The sequence below is a fragment of the Mesoplodon mirus genome (assembly GCF_964341445.2).
Source record: "Mesoplodon mirus genome assembly, chromosome: 5".
Taxonomy (NCBI): Eukaryota; Metazoa; Chordata; class Mammalia; order Artiodactyla; family Ziphiidae; genus Mesoplodon; species Mesoplodon mirus.
Genome location: NC_138980.1, coordinates 94,861,297 through 94,874,020, shown reverse-complemented (window position 1 = coordinate 94,874,020; position 12,724 = coordinate 94,861,297). Strand labels below are relative to the sequence as shown.

Genomic DNA, 12,724 nt, shown 5'->3' with positions numbered 1-12,724 from the left:
TCTCAATGAAATGTGATGAAAACAACACTTGACCTGTGTGGGGTCTTCCTCCCCCTAACCTATGACTCCAGTCTTATCATGAGGAAAACATAAGACAAATGCCAGTAGTGGGACATCGTATGGAATATCTAACTAGTACTAAAACTGTTCTAAAACAATGTCTATTTTCAAAATAAAATAAGATAAAAAATAGAGGGGGAGAGGATCAAAAATCATTAGAAAAAAATGGGGGAAAGAGAGAAACAGGCAATTCACAAAAAAAAGATATAAAAATTGTAGTTAAATATGTGAAAAGCTGTTCAATTTCACTTATATTAGAGAAATACAAATTAAAACATTTCTAATTTTGTCTTTGCAGAACATCTTTCCTCTTTTGGAAATAGCCTTTAACCTTTTGTTAAAAAGTGTTCTTCCACCCCACTCCATCCCAGTAGTTCTAGTTAACAGGGTCAGTCATAACCACTTGATACATACCAAGCACTCCGTTAATGTCAGCTAGTAAATTGTTATTTGACTTGTGGCAAAACCCACATTTGAGAAAATTTCTGTTCATGGACAGCTTGAAATTGAAACACAGTCCCCTTCTAGGTTTGGGAGTTTGGAAAGAGGGTAATAGTGACCATAGTGGGCATAACGGAGGCAGCAATGCTGGCCGGGGAATTATACATATATCAGGATCCTCTATTAGGTCAGGCCCAGGATATATGATACACAGCTACACAGAGAGGTACTCTGACCCTGCTCCCCCTTTCTTACTTGCATGATCGATACCTATCACAATGGCTATCACAGTGACAATTATGAGCCGGTATTAGTTTGATTTCTAGGTCAGACATCAGGAAAATCTATTTAGATTCTCTCTCTCTCTCTCTCTCTCTCTCTCTCTCACACACACACACACACACACACACACACACACACACACTGTTCACCATAAAACTAACAGTTATGCAGGGAAGAACATCTCACTTCAAGGGCTGCTTGAGCCACATACATTTATCTGTTCCAGGCTCTGAGAATATGCTCACTTGTAGGTTTCAGTTGATTGGGCTGCCTACACAGTGGTGGATGTTGAAATCCACCTTGTAATATCAGACATCCCCAATTCTTTTTTTCTTAGCAAACTGTGGTTTACAGACCTTGATTTGGTTTCTAATATTGTAGCCATGGTGGCTTAGTTTAGGATCAAGTATAGAAATTCCCAGATAGATCAGCATTTGCAAGTGGGCTCAGGGAGAGGCCACTGATAATGGTCAATTTCTAGAAGTCTTGTGACACTGATTTAACATAAGCTGCCCAGGAGACTGCAGGAGATATCAGAATGTGAACTTACTAACTAAAAATGAAATACAACTGTCATGGGAACTAGAAGACCCACAGTCAGAATGAAGAGCTTTTCCCTCTTTATAATCTTTATAAAGTTTATGTGATTAAAAGGTTATCTGAACATAAAAATTTTAGCAACAGGCAATAGATAAATCAAATGATTGTTACTATCAGGGCTGATGTGTCCAAATCTCCATGGACATAGTCTTGCCCTAGAGACAGTATTCAAAGTATGATGCCTAAGATTCCCTCTCATTAAGAACCCATTGAGATGGACACTGCCAATGTTATCCTTGATAACTCTCCTTTGTGTGTGCAGGGAAGGATCCCAAACTACACTCCATGACTCTCCTTTTCTGGATTTCCTGGGCTGACATGACAGGTACGGATATAAACATCATCCAAACTTTATAGTTCTGAAGGGCTAGAAAGTTATCTCTTTTGCAGGATAATTTGCCCATCAAAGATACAGTAGTTATGCTCATTTTACAGTTTGTCTCATAAAGCAATCCATTTCCTTCATTTCTAAGTTCTTGAGGGCCATCTCTATATATAGTTCTCTATACACACCAAATCTAGCTTCTGACAAGCACAGCACTTTCAATTTGTTTCCATATGGAGAAAAGCATGTAAGAAATTTGTTTCCATATGGAGAAAAACATGTAAGAAAAGCATGGATAATAGCCTTAGAAATTTATCTTTATATTATGAAATGCAATAGATAGGTGCAAAAATATTGAGTTGCCAAGTTAAATTAATTATAAAAGATATATCCATAAAATAATCAAAGCAAAAATTTGTTCTTAGTCTAGACGGCATTCAATCCTTTTGGATCATTCATCATGTTTTCTGTAACTTAATTGATTTTTAATATTTGATGCATTTTATCTTATTAACTGTATAATAGCGATCAGCATCAGATGAGGGTAAATTTGTTTCCAGAATGAGTGATTAATGTCCTAAAACCCTTTTGTGAAGACCATAGCACATATCTGAGTGAGAGATCCAAGCATGTTAACAATACCAAAGGAACTATGTTATCAGCTAAAAATTGTTCAAATGCTGGCAGCTGCACATTATTCTTCTTAAACTTTTCATGTATGAGATAGTGGCAAATCTCAACTATTTTTCAAATAGGCAAAGTTTAAAATTATGAAATGTCATTTACTCATTTGCAATTTTATGTTTTGACCATTTGCCAGGCTAACTTCCTTTCTCACATGGCACTTACTTTAAAGCTCACGATACGTTAGTTGTATGAAATAGCTTGTCTGCTGGAAGGATTCTGGAAAGAAGACACCATTCCATCTTGGTTTTGGTTCATACAGGCTAATGTTCTGACTCTGGAGAGGAGACGAGGCTGAAGTCAAACTATGCTCTGGGTGTGGATAATTGGTTCTGTATTTAAGCCAGTAACTCCTGCACAGTCACTCTACCCTGGAGCTGTTCTTCTGGATATTCATCGTGTTTTTGGCCCAGCATTTTTGAACAAATGCCCAAGTTTCACAGAATTTCTACTTTATGAGGTCTGCCTCACCAAGGTAGAACACTGAAAATCCATTCTCTTTAGCAGTGAGGAAACAGGCATATGACCTATATGCCTCCCTCAATCACTCTGTCATGTGAAACTTTGATTGGGAAGTCAACAACTCAAAGAAGGACGCTCTGGGGGCCCTATTTGACTGGTGGGGATAATGACTAAGATGTATGGCTTTTGAGGGTGGCAGTGGTTGCACGGTTGAGTTCTGGACTGGCAGTGACCTTACTACCAACAGCATTTGAGCTTTTGGCACCAGTGTGAACAAAGCACCCAGTCTTGTTGGTGTCAGTGGCAGCATCGTGGTAGTTTCTTTAGACCATTCTTGTTGGAAGCTTGGCTGCCGGCATGGTTCTTTAGCCTTTACCATTCTGTAGCCTACAAAGTAGTCTTTTAATAAACTCACTTTCTGTTTAATCCTCAGACTCAGAGTCTGTGGTTACAAGTAAGAACTCTGACTATAATGTAAAACTGGTAGATATAAACCTAGAAATTTCAGGGGCCCTGACAAGAAGATAAATTTGAAAATAAAGTTAGCATAAAAGAGAGGATGACTGAATGATCAGGAGTTAGGAACAGACTGAGATTTGATGAGTACCTGGATCCAGCCTTGCCTGAAGCTAATATTGAATAGCTATGTAAGCCAATAAATAAATTCCTTTTTTTTTCTTTTTGCACAGATCATTTTGGGTTGGATTATTTGTCATTGAAGTTGAATGCATTCTGATTAATACAGGTTCTTGATTAATATCTATCTATATCTATACTTATGGCAGGAGTATCAAAGAATTTGTGGGTATTTTAAGACCACTATAGTGACACAGCTGGTCAGTGACAGAGTTGGGATTCAAACCTAGGAAGTGTGACTCTTACATACTATGTCAAAAGGGATCTATTAATCAGAATATGATATACATATATATGTATATGCCCAAAATTAGACACTAAAATTTATATAGAGCAGTGATTTTTAATTTTTCTTTTTAGCAGCAGAGCCCTTTAAAGAGATAAGTTTTTTTTTAAGAAAAGTAAAGCATATTTTAAAAAAAATCTCCTATTGATGAAGGTTGGATTTGGGATGGGGTTGGGGTGGGGAGGCACCCTGTCCACTCAGCCATGGTCCAAACCCTGAAACACCTCAGGAATCTCAGAGGAAGCTCTAGATCTCTTCAAAGTGCCAGTTTTAAACTGTTTATACATGAAAATTCAGGGATTTATGAAGACGTTCAATATGCAGGGTTGGTGAGAAAAGCAAATTAAAAAGCAGTATGTGCACCATGGTCCCATTTTTGTTAAAAAAAAAAAAGCAACCCCACCTATATATGAAAAAATACAAAGGAAAACACATGATAATATTAATGGACTGGTGGGCTTGCAGGTGATTTTAATTAAAAAAATTTTTTATCTGAATTTATTAAGATTATCTTTGTATGGAGAAAATCAAGGCTTTTTTGTTAAGCTCAACCGTTCTAAGATGACTTTCCCTATACTTAAACCCTGATGTCACTACTTTAAAATAATATGTTGACAACTTTTGATACTGAATCAAATTAATTTTTCAAAGTTATCAGTAAACTGAGAGACATAATCAGTGATGTCTGGGAAATTATGCATGTAGCATATATTTAGCAGCATGCTGACACTTAGGAGTATTTCAGTCCTGAACTGAACTTAGAATTCTTGGTTATTCCCTTTTATTCTGTTGAATAGAAACCCCAAAATGGCTTCATAGCTTTTGAACCAGCCAAGGAATATTTGTCCCTTTCAAAAACATGGAATGTGAATAGACACTGTGGCTTTTAGATGCAAATAGATAATTTATTTGATACAGAGACCTCATCTCTCACCTCCTCTCTCATCAATGCCCTTTGCAATCTCACTGAGATAGATGTTCAGGCCTAGTCATTGGATCTGTTCTGGTTCAGTGGTGTACAAAATTAGCTTCTATGCAGATAACATCCTTCTACGTTTGCATGAAGAAGAGAAAATTATTATTGGTCCTTCATTATCACCACTAAAGATTTTGCCTTTTTGATTAAAAACTGTAATTTTTTAAGTCATTGAAACAGACAGAGATACAAACTCTGTATTATTTTTTTTTAGTTTTTCCTTTGCAAAAAACTTAATCTTGTTCCATAAAACAGATTCTTTATAACTTACTGCTTTTATGAGACTGTTTATTTACCTTTCTACAATTTTGACCATTTAGGTACGCTAAAGTTATAAAGTATGCTTATTCAGACCTTAAGTTTTCAGGTATGGATGACCGAGGGCAATAATTTCGTCAAACTCTGTGTTGTTCTCCCCTCCAATACATGACATCAGCGTTTGTGTATTTAAAGACAGCTGTAATGAGAAAAATCATGGCATATTGGAGTTGTAAGGGGTCTTGGAGATCATATGGACTTGTTTTTGTCTTTTTTTTTGTGGTACGCGGGCCTCTCACTGCTGTGGCCTCTCCCATTGCGGAGCACAGGCTCTGGATGCTCAGGCTCAGCGGCCATGGCTCATGGGCCCAGCCACTCCGCGGCATGTGGGATCTTCCCGGACCGGGGCACAAACCCGTGTCCCCTGCGTCGTCAGGCGGACTCTCAACCACTGTGTCAACAGGGAAGCCCCATATGGACTTGTTTTGCTGGTAAAGAAACATACACTGCAAAAGTTGTGACTTGTCAGAGTTACATAATACAGAGTAGGATGACCAGACTAGAATCCAGCTCTACTTACTTTGGGGCAGTTCTAGTGCAATCATGCTATACTACTTGTTATGAGAGAGCTTCCTAAAAATTCCCAAATGGGCTTGAGACCTCTGGTGTTTCTATGAGATGATTTTTTTTTCTTATGGGAACATGGAATTATTAGCTCATGACCATTGTTTTTCAGCAAAGTATCCGAGGGTCACAGGGCCCTTTTCTGAAAAAGAGGCTGTGTGTCTGGAGTGTGAGTATCTGGGTAATATCTGTGCAGCTCCTGCAATGAATCTATAATTGAATTTCTCATTGAGGTCACAGTTTTACCTTGTGGAAAATAATAAAAAGGGTCAGAATACACCCTTCTTTATGTGGGGAGCCCCCCACCGTGATAGAGACTTGGATTTAGAACTATGAAAAAACATTTTCTGTCATATACTCCACAGCTGCCACCTAAGAGACCTCAGCTCTGGGGCTCAGAACAGTTCAGACAAGATTCTCACCATTAGACAAAGAACTAGGAGCAACTATTAATTGGGAATTCATAGGGAATGAAGGGAGTATGAAATGCTCTATCTGTTGATATCCTGTTAATTCTTTCTCATTGTAATAAAAAGAAATTTAACCCAAACAGGAGGTAATTCCTGTAAGTGTAGGAGATTTCTACAATAACTCTTTGATAGCATTCTATGATGTAAAGAAGCAATTTTATTTTATGTGATTCTCTTAACAGTTCTGTGATATTAGCACAGATGAGAACAATGCGGTCCAGAGAAATGGAACAACAGGACTCAGTTGAAGTTCTGACTCTGCACAGGGAACTGCTCCTCAAGCTCTTAGTCATTGTTGATGCAGCTATAGGAATCTTACAGACATGGAAACAATCAGTTCAAAAAAACATAAAGATTAAACAACAGGAAGTATTCTGTTAAAGGCAAAAATCCCATGACCTACACAGTCAAAATACTGTCCTCACAGAGGCAGAGAGGCTGAGAGTGGCTTCTTTTCATTCCGGCTTTTGGATATGAATTTGTAACTTTGAGAGACTATTCTATTCTCTCCGCTGAGAGAATGAGAAGTCTAAGAAAATAAAAATGTTTATTTTAAAAACTGTATCCGCAAAGGGGATACACACCACTCAATGTGTCATTGGGGTATTACATTTGAAAGCAACTGGATTTAGACATGTCCTTATGGTTGATAGACTTAAAAAGTGGTACAGCTAAAAATGAAGGTCTTCCACCCTGTGGTGAAGTATACTTTAAGGTTCTGCTGCAAAATCTTTGATGGCATCTGGAGAGAGGTTCACAGACTGTCAATCTGCAAAGCTGTCCAGACGAGCTTCCCATACATCAAGCTGACCTAAAGCAGAGTGCTATGCTGACAATTACCAGAAGATTGAGACACTAGTTTACTAGTTAGAGGATTCGATAGTTTCACTTTTATTCATTCAAATTACTCACAGATCCAGTTCTTATAGGTTTAGTTTAATTTCATTCAGGTTGTATAATTTGCACGGCTGATTTAGCAAAATAATTACTTTTTTCTGGTAAAAAATCCTTTTATAACATTCATTCTTTCATTCAATATTCACAGCAAATATTTATTAAGTTAGACTTGCAAATTTTGTCTCTCTTTTATCTAAATGTCTTTCTAGATATTTATACTCTTCCCTCCATCTAGAAATATCCTTTTACCCTTTTTCTTTTCTAGCTAACTCCTCCTTCTCCTGCAGACTAATCTCTTCTGAAAAGACTTTCTTAGTCCACAAATTACTTTGATGCCAATACCTTTATTTACTCCCTGCTGGGAATAGATGATCTTCACTGGGGAAGAACATGTCATGTGAAAAAAGAAGAATCGGTTTGTAAACGGACATACAAAGGAAGCCGTGCCTGCAAGGGAGAAGGAAAAGGAACAGCTAGAGAGATACAAGAAAAACCAGGAGAGAAGCCAAGGAACCACTGTTTCCAGACATAGAGCATAGTGAGCCTTGTTCACTGCTGCAGAGAAAACAAGTAAGCTAAGAAGTGAAAACAATCATTGGTTTATATTTGTATCTCCTTCAATGCACATAGAGTACACTGGAATGATTCATAAAAATCTAAGAACAGTGGTTACCTACAGAGGAGAGTAGTCTCTGGGCAGATAAGGAATATGGATGGAAGGTTGACTTTTACATTTTGCATACCTTCTAAAGTTACTGAGTTTTGAATTATGTTAATGTAATACATATTCAGTAAATTAAATCAGAATATGTAATATATATTCAGTAAATTAAATTAGAATTATGTTAATGTAACACATATTCAGTAAATTAATTAACATTAATTAGACTAACTGTAATACATTAATGTTCATATCAAATTAACAAAATATACAAACTTCTAAAATTTTTATATGAAATTAAAATTGAGTTTAATGGGTCAAATGATCTAATCAGCACTTGCATGAAATTTGTACAATAAATTCTTGTGAAAATAATTTTTTCCTTTGTTTATTATACTGAATTGGAAAACAGAGGATGTTTTCCAATTGTATAAGGCATTTTCTTGATTTCACAAAGCTTCTGGAATCCTTTTATTTTAAAGTAAATGAAATGAAATACAAGATTTATGTATACCTAATGAGGTATCAAATTTTTATGTTCATCATGGAGTTTGTATAAGAATGAAGAATGTTAAAAACACAACTTTCCTTTGGGAAAATGAAATAATGAAAATGATAGAATTTTTCTATTTTCCAAGGAATACTTGTCAAAGTATTTGTGTCCAAAATATCCCATCAGATAGGCTAAGGATTTTTTTTCTTATTTTATATGTGGTATATTCTAACATTATGGGTTCTTAGCGCTGCCTATATGGACACTTTTTTTTTTTTTTTTCTTTTGCGGTACGCGGGCCTCTCACTGTTGTGGCCTCTCCCGTTGCGGAGCACAGGCTCCGGACGCGCAGGCTCAGCGGCCATGGCTCACGGGCCCAGCCGCTCCGCGGCACGTGGAATCTTCCCAGACTGGGGCACGAGCCGGCGTCCCCTGCATCGGCAGGCGGACTCTCATCCACTGCGCCACCAGGGAAGCCCTATATGGACACTTTTTTAACGCACTGGTTACATATTATAATTTCTGTGTATTCAAGCTTTCAAAATGTTTCTATGCCATTTGCTGCAGTCACTTTCTCTTTCTGTATCAAACCCACTGTGTGGGGTCTTGGGATGACATCTAACCTGTCAGACCCTCCTTTCTGGGCTTATTTGTAGCTAAACAAGAGATTGTTTTTCACTGATTTTAGCTGAGCCACCCAAAATAAATTCCAATTTATTTTTATTTTTTAATTAAAATCTAGAGTTAGGAAATTCCCTGAAGTTCAGTAAAAATGACAATATCTATTCTTTTTAAGAAGTATGTAAAATACTTGTTTATATAACAACTTTTCTAAAACTTCCAAAAGAATTTTCCAAGAAGTTAACAGTTTTTAACTTTTTAAAAATAAGACTTCCTTCCAATGGTTAAATTTCACACTTTTACCTAAGAGAAATCCTTAGGTTGTGTATTACATTATATAGTCCCAAAGGGTGATAAAGGGACATACTCCAACCTTAGAGTGGTCTTTTGAAGTCTAGTAGGCATATGTGAGTCCTTAAGGGGAAAAAATGTCAAAAGCCTAACATTTGATTCATTCTCCATTTTAAGCACAATTATAACATTATAATCTAGATTTTATTAGCCATAAGAGAAAAAAACTGATTTCCATAATTTTTCTTTTGAAGATAAAGTCCCAATCAAATAATTTTTCTACTATTTATATCGAAATTTTGTTTTTCTGATTAGGACACTTAGGACAGGCTAGGCTATCTTGCAGTAGTAAACGAATCCTGAAATCTCTATGACTCAACACAGCAAAGGTTTATTTCCTGTTCATAAAATGCTAATGCAAGAATGAGACTGTCCACCATGCAGTGACTCAGGGATTCAGGCAGCTCCCATCTTGTGGGTTTGCCATCGCAACAGGTGGCCGTCATTGCTGTGGTAGAGGTACCTTCCACTCCACTTTCAGGCCAGTGGCCAGAATTAGCCACATGGCCACAACCAACCATAAGGGAAGTTGTAACATGTTATTTTTCCTTGTGTTCAGGAAGAGAAAATGAAATAGACTAGGTGAACACAAAGCATTGCCTTTGCCACAGTTTTAAGTGTAAACCCTTTGAAAGTACTTTTTCTAGTACCAAATATTCTTGGAAAAGGAGAACCTCTATAACTGAAACCAAATTAGAGCTGTTACTCATCTCTGATTCCTTCTGTTTATGATGGAAATGTTTCAACCAACCATGTACTCACATACAACTGAACACCCAGTCATGGAATTTGTGAACAGCCCTGGTGTGTTACTGCTTTCAAGATTTAATGACATAATTTGTTTTATTTTAATTGGATATTGCAAATAAGGAGGGACTGCAGATGTAAGAAGATATCAGTTTTTAGTATTGCCAAGCAGAGAGAGAGTCTCCAGCCGTGACTTTTGTGTAGCTTTTAAAAATATTACCGTCAAAAATGGTTTGGGGCTTCCCTGGTGGCCCAGTGGTTGAGAGTCCGCCTGCTGATGCAGGGGACACGGGTTCGTGCCCCAGTCCGGGAAGATCCCACATGCGGCGGAGCGGCTGGGCCCGTGAGCCATGGCCGCTGAGCCTGTGCGTCCGGAGCCTGTGCTCCGCAACGGGAGAGGCCACAACAGTGAGAGGCCCGCATACCCCACCCCCCAAAAAGTGGTTTGCATGCCTCTGATAATAAAACATAAACGTTTTACTGCATTAAGCATTTGATGGAGTTGAGAACCTACATTAACAAAAATGAAATTATATCTAATAAAAATACTCTATAAACATCACAGAGATAAATGAGGTATTTTCATAACTTAAAATTCTCTCTCGTCTGGGAGCATTTTTAACCTAAAATAAGAACCCAAATTTCCCCAAATTTTATAGTTTCAGGCTATTTTGAATTTCACCAGAATGAATTTTTTTAAAACAAAAGCTTCTCTTCCAAACTTTAAAGTGCAGTCAGAGAAGGCTGAGACATTTGCTGTTGGTTTGCTTTATTAATGTGAAGACATCCTGGGTACAAAAGAGAATCAATGGCCATATATCTAACATACCTATACTCTTCCTTGCCTCACAGGGCACTTGGAATGGACCATATAGCTGTCATTTGAGGTTTGTGGGTTGACCTACTGGGTACAACATAAGGGCTATATACAGTAGCTGGCCTGGCAGGTCTGAGCATTGGTACAATATTTATGAGTTTCAGCGTGGCTCCTGGACCCCTTATAGCCTCAAATAAGTAACAGGTAAAACCCTGAAAAGTAACTTTACTGTTGGAAGTGAGGCAAACTTACTTTAGCCAAAATAATAAATAAATAAATAAATAGATAGATAGATAGATAAACAGAGAAGCAAGAAAATTAAGCTTTAAAAAATTTCCACAAAAGAGATTTCTTATCTCACATTGCTATTAACAAAACTGATGGCAAAATCTAACTTGAGAAACAAGGGGAAAAGCACATTTTGAGACTTGAGCTCCCATTGACTCAGAAATAGCCAAAAGATAAAGATTTTTGTTTGTTAATTCCTGCCAGCAGCCTTAGTTACCAAGTCATAACTGTAGACAGGGGAACTAAAAGCAATTTTTATAGGGAAGAGGAAAAGAAATCAGAGAAAGTAGCTTCTTCTGTAAGCTATTCCTCCTAGTCTCAAAACATGGACAGAAGACATATTTTTGCAATGTACTAAAATACAAGCCACAGAAATCATTAAACCCAATGGTCAGAGGAGCCCAGAGAGAGCCAGCCATGGAACACTGTGTGGCCAGTACCATTCAGGGGACCAAATTGGGTTAAGGCTTCCCATGGCCAGCATAGCCATTGGAATCAAGATGGGCAGCATGATAAGAGAAATTTGGGAGACATCTGGAGGGGTCCTTAAACTTAAGGCTCAAAGAACTAGTCATGGGCCTTCTAGCTGGTGGTCCAAGGTTGTGGTCCCTTTGAAGATCAGGCACCTATAGGAAATGTTCTAGTGGTTTACTTTTTTAATTTATATATGTATATGTAATTATATGCATGTAACTCCCAGGTAAAATGAGATTACTAGTTAATAAGACTGTACCTATAGTAGACTTATTCATTATTTTCATAAACAAATCCTAGGGAACATTTGGGATATATACATAACCATATACCTAAGCTGGCAGTTCAGTAAACATTTTTATTATTTACCTGTCTTTTCCAAAATTATGAATTAAATAACTCTTTGAGATATTATAAAAACTATAACACCTCCTTGACCCAGATACAGCCATTTGATAATCTAGGGTCCTGATAATATTCCATAATCAAGGGTTGTTCCATAATTGACAACCTTAGAGAGACAGGTCCCTCAGTGGCTTCTGAGCAGGGGTCAGGGCTGGCTTTGATATCTGCAGAGTGTTGCACCTGCAAAGAATGGCTTTGGCTGATCAATAATGTGGTGAGTAGGGTAAATGTCACCAGACAGGACCTTTAGGAAGGAATGTACTCATCCATTCACCCTTCCTTTCACACATTCAAGAGTATCTACTGAATGCCTACGTTGCACAGGCTTGGGTATAAGTAAGACCTAATCCTTGCCTTCAGATGATTACAACTTAGAAGGATGATAAGTGAGTGACCAATGTAAAGCAAATGGAGCAAGTAATTTGAAGGAATGAACAAAGCTAGCATTCAGTTGTTAAGAAAATCAGATAAGTTATGAGAACTCAAGCAAGCAAGGATGGTGAGGTGGAAAGGGTTTTGTAACCAAGCAGACCTCTCAAGAAAGGGCTCTGAGGGCTTATCTGCAACAACTCCTTCAGTGAACTTTGTCACCCTAGCAGAACTGGCCACTCCCAACTTTATCCTCTGTTGTACCAGGAACAACTTTCAGTACAGATAGCTTTAATTTGGTTGCTAGTTTAATTTGGTTGCTATATTTTGTTTATTTTTTCCCCTCAAAACTCTGTCTTATTCATCTTTGAATCACCATCACCTAGTGTAGTATGTTTAGGATTTAGATTGCAGATTATTTCATCTGATCCAGTGGTTGATATTGGACTAGGGGTTGTCTGGCCTTTGAGGGTGTATCAGCTATGAAGGCAGCTGAA

The 12,724-nt window shown here is 37.6% G+C and overlaps 1 protein-coding gene across 1 annotated transcript in view; it reads right to left on the bottom strand.

Moving 5' to 3' along the window:
* Positions 1-2,630: 2,630 nt before the first annotated feature.
* LOC309805384 (uncharacterized protein) overlaps positions 2,631-12,724 on the bottom strand; it is a gene marked incomplete at its 5' end in the record, with an annotated part of 252,890 nt that continues 242,796 nt past the window's right edge. The window contains one exon of the mRNA XM_082623303.1: positions 2,631-2,669. The remainder of the gene's footprint in view (positions 2,670-12,724) is intronic.